The sequence below is a fragment of the Mytilus trossulus genome, chromosome 8, assembly GCF_036588685.1.
Source record: "Mytilus trossulus isolate FHL-02 chromosome 8, PNRI_Mtr1.1.1.hap1, whole genome shotgun sequence".
Lineage (NCBI taxonomy): Eukaryota > Metazoa > Mollusca > Bivalvia > Mytilida > Mytilidae > Mytilus > Mytilus trossulus.
The window spans coordinates 40,422,928-40,437,128 of NC_086380.1; positions in this window are offsets into that span (position 1 = coordinate 40,422,928).

The following is a 14,201-nucleotide window of genomic DNA, read 5'->3' on the forward strand; positions in this document are numbered from 1 at the left end:
GGTGAAGCTGCTGCTGCTGCTTTTGTTGCTACTGTTGCTGATGTTGCCGTCGCTGCTGCTGAAACTGTTGCTGCTGCTGGGAATGTTTGTTTTTCATACATCCTCGAAGATCATGTGGCCAAGCATACACGCTTCGGCATAAGTTGCACGGTAACGAATAAGGAATAAGAAACGAATAAGGAATAAGTAACTAACTTGACGTCATTCACTGAAACATCTTCACCTTGTTGCATGTGTAAACATTCTCCTATTAAATGTTTCATGCGAAAAAATAGCAAGCAAAACAGTTGGTCATCTTTCGGGTGACATATTTTAGGACTAGCGTATCTCAAGGAGAATTAGATTTGGTAAAATTGGTTTCTGGTGACTTTGGATAAATCGTTTTTTCATATACGATGTCTGCGATGTCATCGTTCAAAACGGCAGAGACATTTTTTGGGCGTACTTGTCGATCTAAAAAGAAAACCAGTCTCGTTGTTGAACGAACGATAACTCTAGAAGTGCACATTCCCATACACCGTGTAATGTGTAGCTTTTGTGAAGTTGGTCCTTAAATGCGCCACCATTGTTACTTTCAACTAGAGGCTCTAAAGAGCCTGTGTCGCTCATCTTGGTCTATGTGAATAATTAATAAAAGGAAGCAGATGGATTCATGACAAAATTGTGTTTTGGTGATTGTGACATGTTTGTACATCTTGCTTTACTGAACATTCTTGCTGCTCACAATTATCACTCTCTATAATGAACTTGGCCCAGTAGTTTCTGTGGAAACTGTTACCAGTAGTAAAAATTTACAAATTTTATGAAAATTGTTTAAAATTGTCTATAAAGGACAATAACTCCTTATGGGGTCAACTGAACATTTTGGTCATATAGACTTATTTGTAAAACTTACTTTGCTGAACATTATTGTTGTTTACATTTTATCTCTATCTATAATAATATTCAAGATAATAACCAAAAACAGCAAAATTTCCTTAAAATTACCAATTCAGGGACAGCAATCCAACAACGGGTTCTCTGATTCATCTGAAAATTTCAGGGCAGATAGATCTTGACCTGATAATCAATTTTTCTTTCTGATCAGATTTGCTCTAAATGCTTTGGTGTTTGAGTTATAAGCCAAAAACTGCATTTCACCCCTATGTTCTATTTTAAGCCATGGCGGCCATCTTGGTTGGTTTGGCGAGTCATGCCACACATTTTTTAAACTAGATACACCAGATATGATTGTGGCTAAGTTTGGATTAATTTGGCCCAGCAGTTTCAGAGGAGAAGATTTATGTAAAAGATATATAAAATTTACTAAAAATATTTAAAAATTTACTTCAAAGGGCAATTTCTCCTAAAGGGGTCAACTAACCATTTTGGTCATGTTGACTTATTGGTGAATCGTACTTTGCTGAACATTATTGCTGTTTACAGTTTATCTCTTTCTACAATAATATTCAAGATAATAACCAAAAACAGCAAAATTTCCTTAAAATTACCAAGTCAGGGTCAGCAACCCAACCACGGGTTCTCTGATTCATCTGAAAATTTCAGGGCAGATAGATCTTGACCTTTTAAATCGTTTTACCTCGTGTCAGATTTGCTCTAAATGCTTTGGTTTTTGAGTATTAAGCCAAAAACTGCGTTTTATCCCTATGTTTTATTTTTAGCCATGGCGGCCATCTTGGTTGGTTTGGCGAGTCACGCCACACATTTTTTTAACAATATAACCCAGAGATGATTGTGGCCAAGTTTGGATTAATTTGGCCCAGCAGTTACAGAGGAGAAGATTTTTGTAAAAGATATATAAAATTTAGGAAAAATGTTTAAAAATTGACTTTAATTGGCAATAACTCCTAAAGGGGTCAACTAATCATTTTGGTCATTTGACTTATTTGTAAATCTTACTTTGCTGAACATTATTGCTGTTTACAGTTTATCTCTATCTTTAATATTATTAAAGAAAATAACCAAAAACAGCAAAATTTCCCTAAAATTACCAATTCAGGGGCAGCAATCCAACAACGGGTTGTCCGATTCATCTGAAAATTTCAGGGCAGATAGATCTTGACCTGATAAATAATTTTCCCTCCATGTCAGATTTGTCTTAATGCTTTGGTTTTTGAGTTATAAGCCAAAAACTGCATTTTACCTCTATGTTCTATTTTAGCCATGGCGGCCATCTTGGTTGGTTTGGCGGGTCACGCCACACATTTTTTAAACTAGATACCCCAATGATGATTATGGCCAAGTTTGGTTTAATTTGGCCCAGTAGTTTCAAAGGAGAAGACTTTTGTAAAAGTTAATGACGACGGACGACGACGAGGACGACGGACGACGGACGCAAAGTGATGAGAAAAGCTCACTTGGCGCTTCGGGCCAGGTGAGCTAAAAAGTGGAAGCGAATCCCCGCTCGATACGTACAACTAAAACTCTTCCATCGTTTTCGTTACAAGGTTTGCTTCAGGCACTCAAGCACTCTTTTAGACATCAAAATTTTTAATTTTGCATTTTATTTTTTCTATTCTTTTAATATTATTAAGTTTGATGGGAAGTCCATAACTTTTTTTAATTTGAATTTTTTTTTAAGTTTTGAATTTTTTAATATTTTTTCAACTTTTTATTTGAAAAGTTTTGTATTCAAATTTTTCAGGTATTTTAATTTTTTTTTAATCTTCTATAATTTTTTTGTATTGAATATTCCAAATTGAGGGACATACTTTTGTTAATGAACTTTGCTATGCCGACACTTCCTGAAGTTGTGGGCGTGCATTCGGGTTGACTTATGGAATTATGTTTCTACGTCATACTTTTATATTCATATCCAAATATGGTCAAATATGGTCAACATGAATCAAGGGTACAAGAAGCGGGAACGGGGAAAGGGGGAATCTGTTAAAAAATAGTAGTAAAGAGTGATCATTTATCTTGTGGAATGTGGAACTTTGAGAATATCTATTTTTAAAACGGTTTTTTTAACACTAAAATAGAAATTAAAGAAGAATGAAATTATGTTACAATTATGATACAAAACAGCAAATGATGAAATCTTTTAGCAAAAGATAAATTGATCAGGGTTCTGTGTATTCATATTATTTGTAGAATTCTCTTTACTGTTGGTATAAATTGGTAAGTGTCCGTGACCTTAATATTTTCAAGTAGTATTGTTATACCAAGAATACCGACGAACGTCGATAAAATTTTAAAACGGAAAGGTCGTAATAAAATGGTGAAATCAAAACCTCAAACACATCAATCGAAGGAATAAAAACTGTCATATTCCTGACTTGGCACAGTCATTTTTACGTAGAAAATATCGAAATAAACGAGTGTTTGAAGTGGAATCTTTTTCTCTAATGATTTTAGACGATATCTAAGTGTATCCTTCTACAGGAAAGATTTGCAAACACTTGTGTGTTCATTATAGGCTAGGTCTTGTCATCAGGAATGGTCGCCTTTTTCATGACGTCACAAAAGAAAATTGAGAAGAAACAAAGAAAATTTGACGTCCTTATCATTCGCGGAAATACGTCTCCCGGTCGAGAAATATGAAAAAGCATGCAAACTAAAGAATATCCTTTTCCAACTTTGGAGGTATAAATTAGGTCAAAGCTTTTGTATTAATTAACCAAAGTACATTGGAAGATCGATTACCTTAGCCGTATTTGGCACAAGTTTTTGGAATTTTGGATCCTCATTGCTTTTCAACTTTGTACTGGTTTGGCTTAATAATTGTTTTGATATGAGCGTCAAGCGTATATCTCCGACGTACTCCGGTCGTGTTACAAAATCATGTTCGCTGCCAATACGCTAGTAATTTTCTGCAGTTGTAGCGTTCACCAAGCATATACCTTTGTATTTCGAGACACTTCAAAATTATGCAACGTGCGTCTAACGATTGCTTAGCGTTTCTCTGGCGTGCAACTAACGTACACCGACTTTGTTAATTTTCTCTGTACGTTTGGTGCACCCCAGTATATACACCAATGTGTGACGCCGGCATTATGTAGGCGAAACGCGTATCTGGCGTACTAAATTATATTCCTGGTACTTTTGATAACTATTGCACAATACAAACTTTTCGGGTTAGCATTTTCCAGTCTTCAAAGTAGTTGATGATTGATAGTGGCTATAGCTAGTTATTGTTAACACATAATTAAATATCTATTGGCGAACGTTTCGAATTGTATCTCCGACGGTTTGGTTTTTTACTGAAAGTTTATCCACAAAATAACTTAATTTATAGTAAAAGTAAACAAGAAACACACAAAAACCACATAGGAACACCTATCACTAAAAGGTATATCTCTAAATACAGAGCATAAATTTGTATCTATAAGTGGGTATCAATTTGGTATAAAGATCCATTTTGATACATATTGTGATCAATTTATATGGTAATCGTCAATAGAAATCCGGATATGGTGTACAATTCTTTTATAAATTAAATACCAAACAAACAGAAAACAATAAATTTGCCTGAAAGATGGTTCACCATAAACATGAGGTTTAAACATTTGTGCACCATATTCAGATTTCGACATTTAATGTCTCTTCAGTGGTTTTTGGGAACAAAACAGTATTTAGAAGGCCACACAATTTGCCTCAATTTAGCATAGACTCTCTTATTTTGAAGAGTCGAAATAGGGTGAAAGGATCATATACATCCGATGGAAATTATAACACAAGCCCAAACGAAATTATTTTAAACAATTATAAATTAAAAACAACGTTCAAACTTATGATTGCGTTTGATAAAAAACGCAATTTTCATACGTGTGCATGCAACACAAATTACGTGGTAGAGAACTCTGAATACAGCACAAACAACATTTAAAAAAAAAAGAAAGATGATGTGGTATGATTGCCAATTAGATAAATCTCCACAAGAGACCGAAATGACACAGAAATTAACAACCATAGGTCACCGTACGGCCTTCAACAATGATTGACAAAGCCCATACTGCATAGTCAGCTATAAAAGACCCCCAAATAACAATGTAAAACAATTCAAATGAGAATACTAACGGTCTTATTCATGTACAAAAAAATTAACGAAAAACAAATATGTAAACACTATATTACAGGTTCCTGACTTGGGACAGTATATTTTAACAATACACATTTGACTAACAGGTCGAACAACTGATGTTCTTAGACCCTGCTGACTGCCATTGACTTTTGTGATGATGGTATATCCTGAAAAGTGTATAGGACGCATAAAATTTAAAATTGTATTTTTAATTATTCAAATAATCAGTTGTGCTGTCTGCCTTTCTCAAAACATTCATACTGAATTGAAAATGTAATGATTCTAATTACGATGTTCATTGGATAAGGTCAAGTTGATTGACACATAAATTGATGTATAAATGTTTTTTTTTCAAATAGTAACTCAGAAATTATTTTATCAGTAATTGTGTTTGAAGTGCTTTAACTAGATTTCGGCAAAGATGATTACGAAAGGGACTTTTGCAGCTGTATTGACCATTACTGCACTAGGTAAGGAAATTAAGCAACTTTTTACTTTTTTTTCGAAATTTTGTTTTTTTATCCATGTGCGATCAATTTCCAATTTGTGTTAATTAGATATATTCAAGCATTATATTTTTATTAAAAGAAAAGAGCTAAAATTCAAATGGGATCAACAGTAAGACGCAGTTAATATATTGAAGAAGAAATAAAGCGGATAGAACACATATTTAGATACTGAAACTCTGATATACTGGTAAACGCTTTAATAAGTCAAACTTACTCGACAAAAAAATATAATGATTGTTTTAATACATGTTGTACAAAGTTCCTGAAATGGTCAGCATAAAGTTCGGGGATTTTTTTGGCCTGCCACTGGAAAATGAGGTAATATGAGACAGTGACTGAAATTATCACTTGTAACAGGCCACCTACGGTCCATCAATCAGTTGATGCAAGAGTTCTTTATGTGCTAGAATTTGACACTTTTTCTAAACGGGGCATCGGATTTATCTTCTCTTTTTTTACTTGACTTGAATTTCGCCAGGATTTTACTGCAGGTAGATATCGGAAGAAGACCTTGATTGACCATGTTTCTATTCCCCTGCCACCCCTGGCTTTTATTATAAATGAAGTAAACTCCATTTTAACTTCTTGTATCCTCAAATTCACAGTTAGACTAATTACAACCAACCAAATATTTAAACTGTCCTCAAGTTCACAGTAAAACCATATATTTAAATAGAAATCCAAAGATACACATCATTGATACATGTAGGACCTCAACTAATTTCGAAACATTCTTCACCTGCACAGCTAGAATTGATTATGACTGCGTTTTTCAGTCTCTGTTAAAGATAAACTGTCATTTAGATACAATATCGTTTTGATTCCACCTTGAACAATTGAAAACAACACATTTAATAATTTCTTGCGTCCGGAGCGCTTTTCTGGATTTACCTTTTGAACCAAACATTTGGAATCCGAAGATGGATATGTGCCGAAACCGTTGAAGAGCTCTATTTCAAAAATACCTAAAATATATAGCCAACTTTGTCTGAGGGAGTTGAAACCTTAGTTTCTTAGAAATTTAAAAATTTTCAAAACGGATAAGTTTAATCAAGTTTGTTTAATTGTGTCAGTACAGAAAAACTGACTACTGAGTTGATAATACCAGCAGAGGTATCGACCATGTAGTGATGGGGGGAAAATGAAAACAACACGTTTAATAACTTCTTTACATCCTAAACGCTTTTCTGGATTTACCTTTATCAGGAACGCAAAAAGCCAAACATTCGAAGTAGTTTTGCTATTTTTGATAAAGGATTACTGCAAGGGTTCCGACATATACATTAATAAATATCGATGTTACCCGATAAAAAGCGAATATTTACGAAATGTAGAAATGAATCATCCTTTAAGATGAATCGATTTTATAATTGGTAATACTCTAAACTATTATGTGTTTTAAAACACATTGAAAATATTTTTTCATATTTATGATGCAAAATAAATAAATGATTTGAAAGTTAATAATACACAATTCAACTGCAGGTAATCTTTTGAATGAAGTAAGGATTAACACTCAGGACAGTGGGTATTATAGTATTTGGACTTCAAATATTACAGATTATTACACCAACTTGTCAACTTTCCAGATATTTCTTGCCAACAGATATATCAAATTCCATGTTAAAGCTTGTTCCGACGTTTTTATTCTGCTCTCTGCTGCTGACGATCTGCAGTCAGACTGTTATGAAATCTGCATCGGTGGTGAAGATAATTCTAAAGTTTATCTACGTGTCCGTCGAAATGGCACAATATCAGATAGTAATACTCTGGAATCTGGTTTATTAAGCTGTTCGGAGTTCAAGGTATTTGAAGTAAAATGGGAAGAATCAGGAGGGATAACTCTAATGTCAGACAGAGGAACGGTCATAGATTTGACGGACCCATCACCGATGCAAATTAAAGGCTTAGGGATCATGACGGGATGGGGAAGTGAAGGACAGTGGATTTTGGAGCACTCATGTAAGCAATAACCAAAGCTGATTTTATTGTATCAAAAATTGAAATTATTTCACCGATTGTTCAATGAAATTTAAATATGATAGAATGATAGTGATGTAACTTCACGACGTGTAAATAATTTGATATTACCGATCAAACGAAAACAAGCCGCTGTGGAATTTTTTCCTTATTTATTATTTATTTTTTATATTTTAGAAAAAAAAACAGTTTTTAATATTAGTAACTCATTTTAAAATTATTAAATACGGTAACTATATATAAGAGTATCGGTTATAAAAGGTCAGAGAATTGAATTGAAAGAGTTGTTTGGGCGGTTTTATTTACGATGATAGCACATTACAACCCTGACAAGTTTTTTCTAGGAAAAAAATACATTCATATTATGAAATGTTACTGTTGTGCTGATTTTTTGTCGCTTATAGTTGTCGTGTTAACTTGGTTTTGGTTTGTGACCCTGATTTTTTTCTTCGCTCAATAAATTTATCACTTTTAAACAGCAGACTATTACATTTTCGCTTTATTTATCAATCCGATGATTAAGAGTTCCGCTGCTTATTTTAAAGTTCTTCATTTTTTTCTTTCGAGGTTCTCTGTTTTATTCTTCAAATTTGATTCTTCAAATTTGATTCAAGCTGGTCTTGAGTAATGAATTTTAATAAACATAAAGTGTCTGTTGTAATCCGGTACTGGCATGAAAATACGGATTTTTTTGTGTTATTAAATTTGTTGTTACAAAATACTAAAAATTATTATAAATTAAGGAATGTATCTTCCTCATGCAAAGCTCTGCTTCCATTCACGGATTTGGCTAATTTTTTTTTGGAACTTTTGGATTAAAGCTTTCATCTTTTATATAAGCTTTTGATTTTACATATATTGCCACGAGCATCACTGAAGAGACATGCATTGTCGAAATGTGCATCTGGTGCAGAAAAATTGGTACCGTTAATGTTATTTCAATTAAATTGTGTTGTGTCCCCTTTATAACCCAAAACAAAATTGTTACAATAAGAAGTTATTGTAAATAAATGTTATTCATTTATTATGAAAAAAATATAAATTTAAGAATTTTACCTTTACGAGAATATCCATTGACTAAACAACATGTGACCATCTTAAAAGATTTTGAAAATAGTCATTATTATTTTTCCTCAAAAACACCAATACTGTTGATTCATTAATATTCTTTGGATACCAATTTTCGTGGATTTGGTTGGTACAAGGGAACCACGAATTTAAATGTTCAACGAATTACAAATATTCTTAAACAATGTATGAAGACTAGATGTGAAACTAACGAAATTAAATATCCACGAATATGCAAGGTTTTTTTCAAACCACAAAAATTGGTACCGACGAAAATAAATGTTTCTAATTTAAAGTTTTGTAAAGTTGTGCCAAATACGGCTAATGTAATCTATGCCTGGGATAGAAATTCTTAGTTTTTTGAAAAATTCAAAGTTTTGTAAACAGAAAATTTATAAAAAAGACCACATTTTTTATATGAATGTCAACACGTCGTATTGGGCTGTTGACACCCTCGGGGTTAAAATAGTGATATTTGTAGCAAAAGAAGAGAGATGTAAAAACTATCATCCTTTTATGTATATCCTAATCCATGTTATTGATCTTTCAACTTAACTTTTCAGCTCTTTTCACTGGCTACTATTGTAGTGAGTCTGACACATATGGTAATATGATCTTACTTTCTACCACTGTTCAACACAGTAGTATTACCTGTACATCCGAATGTTCAACGAGAAATGATTGTCTTGGTGTCAACTTCAATACCAATACCAAAACATGTGAGATCGTTGCTGGAGGTCAACCAGTCGTCAAGTCTGTTGTCAATTACTGGGAGTTTTATTCAAAATGTTTGAATGAAAACAAGGCGTGTTTAGCTTGTATTGTTTAACTGTTCAATCGATATTTATAAGACAGAAATTGCCTTCTTGACTGTTTTCACCTTTTACATTTTATATAACAAATGTTTTGAGTTTTGAAAATAATTAAAAATGAGACCTATCATATGTATGTATATATTTCAGTATAATTCACCTGTCATAACATTAACAGTATCAATTTTCAATAACAACAATGTCGTTATATATGGGCCTGTTCATATAAGGAGTTCTCTGTCGATAAGATCTGAACAGTTCCAAATTTAACGTATTGACCTCGTAAATAGACCATAATTGATAATTTTGTCTTGTAAAATTTAAAATATAAATCGTAAATATGGACAAGGCAACTTTCTTTACTTTTCAGATAATCGAAAAGAGGAATTCCATAATTAAATGCATAGGAAAGACTGAATATTGACAAGAAAACTTCGTTATTTAGGGGAACAAAGTCGATTCTCTAAAATCTATCAATTTCAAAATAAGAGATATCAAAAAGCTATATACCAAGAATATTTAAATGAAACCTATATTGTTTAGGCTTGAAAGTATAGACTCAAACATACTAAAATGTATGTTCAAATTGTAGAGCTGAAACTTAACAATTTTGTCAAGTTCTAACACATTGTATATTTATGGCCAATTGGTCTTAGTAATTCTTCTAGCTATCACTCACTGTTAACAGTGAAACGAACAGCGGTTTACTATTGATGCATGTATTTGTTAACACTGAGTTGTCAATTTGGGGACCGTTCATAGCAATTGCATTTGATTGATATCCAAAATGGACTGGGATTTCAGTTTTTTGGCAGAAGATGTGTTTCTCTATCGTCAGCTCATTAAATAGAACTGATCATAACAATAGTCAACAGTGCTGAAAATTGCACTCAATACTTTTACAAAATCAGTTTCACACTGAGGTAAACTAACTAACTTTTCAGGAGCCTGTTATTCAGCGGTTTCCGTTTATTTATGTGTAACATATTTGTTTTTGAAATTTTTTTGTACATAAATTAGTCTGTTAGTTTTTTCGTTTGAATTGTTTTACATAACTATGCGGTCTGGGCTTTGCTCATCATTGTTGAAGGCCGTACCTTTAGTTGTTAATTTCTGTGAAAGTTTGGTCTCTTGTGGAGAGTTGTCGCATTGGCAATCAAACCACATAGATATAGGAAGATGTGCACATGTTGTTTTTTAAATTTACTGATATTGTGATAATTCAGTCGTAAACTGTTTTGGCTTTTTATAAGTCAAAATGATGCTCTTGATGCTTACCCACTTTTCAGTCGTCTTATCATGAAAAGTTGTGGGAGCGCTCTTATATTCGACCAAGCTTAACTTTGCTTTTAATGTTTTCCACAATATTTGATGAAATACTTTTCATGATTACATGCATATATAATGTATATTTTTTCTAATACAAATGTTTGCATGTTCAATGTTATGGTGGATGTTTTGCTTATGTTTTTTTTTTAAACTAGTTGCATTTATTGTGAATTAATTGTTAACCTATTACAGTTGTAAAAAAACCAAAAAAAAAAGAACATGCATGAAAACAGCGCGATTGCATTTCATCGCGTTTACTACTTGTCTAAAGAAGCATTTGTATTTTTTCAGTAGATGAAATGAGATAAATATTATCAATGAGAATTGGTTAATAATTTTGATAAAAGTGCAATTATTATCCTAACTAAATAATAGTGTTCCCTGTTCCATGTTTTATTTTTTTACATTTCATCTTAAAAAACAAACAAAAATTATCAATTAAGGATTCTTTGAATTAAAAGTACTTTGGATTAGGGACTCTCCGTTTTGAGTTTCTTCAGAGTTCAGAATTTTTGTTATTTTACTTTTTATCTTCATATTGTATATAAAGTTTATAAATTTTTGTACGAAGATGCAAATAATGGTAAAATTAATTGGGCGTAAAACATGTGTTATGTATCTTGGTTTGTTTATGTATGGATTTCACAAGATACTAGTAAATTATAATTTGATTATATAAAAACACGTACTAAAGATCAATTCTTTCAAAGCTGGATTACAGCTTTAGCAGAATGTAACAAACTTTGTATTTATAAACGATATAAATTAGTATTTGGTATAGAAAAATTCTTAGATTTTCATTGTTATGTATCTATATTAATTAAATTGCGTAGCGGCACACTTAAATTTAATGTTGAAGTTGGTCGTTACCTTAATTCTCAAAAGAGAAAATATATTTGTATATGTTGCAGTATTAATGCTTGAGAGGACGAATACCATTTTATTTTATCATGTCCAGCTATAGATCTATATGAACAGAATGTTAACCTACATTTTACTATTCTTAGCCAAATCGGTACAAGTTAATAATTTATTACAAGCTCATTGTAAATCTCTGACAGTAAAACTATGCAATTACTTAAATGTAGCTTGGAAAATTAGATCACATATATTGTTATTATATTATTGTATACTCTGTAACTACTGTTCTCTGCTATTTTTTTTTTATTGTCATATATTCTATATATTTTCGTCTGCCATATCATGTATATATTTTTTGCAAATAAAGTATTCATCCAATTATTCATTGATTTCAGGAATAATTTTTTGAATCCGGGTCCGTTCGCGCCCATTCACGTTCGCACCCACTCATGTTCGCCCCCTTTCACTTTCGCCCCCTACATGTTCGCACCTTACATATTCGCGCCCAATATTAATTGGTTTTGTGTTTAATAACTATAGCTTTGTAATCAGGTTTAGAGAGTGTTTTCTTATATTTGTTGTCATTGTCTCAAAATAAAGTGAGATACCTGATTTATAGAATCATTTTATAAATGTAGATCAAAGTAAAAGTCAATGAACATAGATTTGTGTATTTAACAATGAGGTCAAGTTTTTAGTATTGAGATATATAATAGAGAATCTGCTTAATTATGTTAAACTGAGCTTGATTAGTTATTTGGTTAATATGATTGGCGTTGAAGGATGTTGGACAATCTAATTTAAGTCCACCTTTTCTGTTGATTATTTGGTGATCATTGCAGTTGTAAATCATGTAGGTAATGAAGCATTACTCTTGCCTAATTAAAATGAAATAACTAGCCTGTAAATTGAAACAAACTCAAGACACACATACTTAAATGATCTTCTCAAAAGATACTTTATAACAGGTTATTTTCGTGTAAAATTTTACGATTTTCATGGAATTAAATAGGCAGTTGCTATTTTGTCCAGCAAATACAATGCGCATGTCTATGAAATATTATCTTCAGCAGCACCAGGGCATAGCAAATTATATATATGGACATCTAAAAGCAATGTTTTGCAATCTTAAATTGTATATATCAAAAATACTATGTATTAAATTATATAGCTTCATATTGTAAGAAGAGGGAAGAAATTGCTTGTAAAACAGATGAGTTGTGATTCATGCATTTTAAGTAAACGTAAGGATTTGGTCCAGTCGAAAAAGAGTATGCAATTATTATGTCTGAAGTTGTATATCCCTTAACATAATATAAAAATATCCACATGTTGGTGAGAGGTGGAAATTTTTTTATATTTTCCCAAAAAAAGTATAGAACACTAAAAAGTCTAATAAAAAAATAAATTCCAGTTTAGAACTTTTATAGTTTATTTACCTGATGGGGTCAGGGTAACATAAGGTGCTCCTTTTCCCAAATCCCTCTTTTCATCCCCTCTCCCAAATCCCACTCTTGCTGTCTACTTTCTCTCAATTACTCTTGCTTTGATAATCTTATACAACAATATAGTGAGTCCAAAAATTTGGTGACATTACAGTTATCCCATCAAGTACCTTTTATTTCCCGTGTTCCTTATAATTTCAATTATTTTTTTGTCACTGTTATAAAAATATATCATTCCTTGAAAGCGCATACTTTCGTATTGTATTCCCTTGTAAAATTCGAAAAACTTGAAATTTTGGCGATTTTGTTTTTTTCAATATACCCAATAATTTACAACTTAAGAAATTATTAAACCCGCTATACAATAACACCAAAATTTTCCATAGTTCATGACTGTGTACTGAGTGACATGACAATAACACAATAACTTTTTTTTTTCCACCATGTATACATTTTGTAGAATAAGTAGCAAACCTGTGCTACTTTATGTTTGGAAGGCTGAAGATGGAAAAAGACTTAGTAATAATAGATTCAATTTTTCAAAAAAAATCAATATTGTGCTAAATAGCAAGCATGTCATTGTTTGAAATAAAATTCAAGAAAACATTTAAACAATAGGAATAACTTGTTGGTATCATTTAAAACCTATAGCTACATAGGTATAAAGTAAACATACATTGTCGCGAAATATAAATTTTATTTGTACCAAGCTTACAACTAATAGAAAGTAAAGCATTGCTGAGAATTTCTATCCTGTTTTGAGTCGACTACAAATAAAAACTTTATATAACGAGACAATATATTGTTATTCTTTATATACTGTATCTTCTACAACTGTTCCAAATAAAATATTAAGGGTAAATATCATCAATTTTTTTTTTATTTGGAGCAGAGGACATAACATTTACACAAACCAGTCTTATTTAATGAATTCATAAATAAAATTTAACAGAAACACATCGTCAATGTCATAAAACAAATGATTACAGTCAGTGAAACTGTAAATCATAAATGAATCTATGGTCTTTGCAATTTGACTGTTCAAATAGCACAGTTGCAGCGTACAAGTCAATATGAGTTATAATAGTGAATATGACAATGATACAAAAGTTACTATTACTTTTCACTGTAATAGAATATTTGTGCAGAGGAAGAGGGATATGTTTCAATTGTG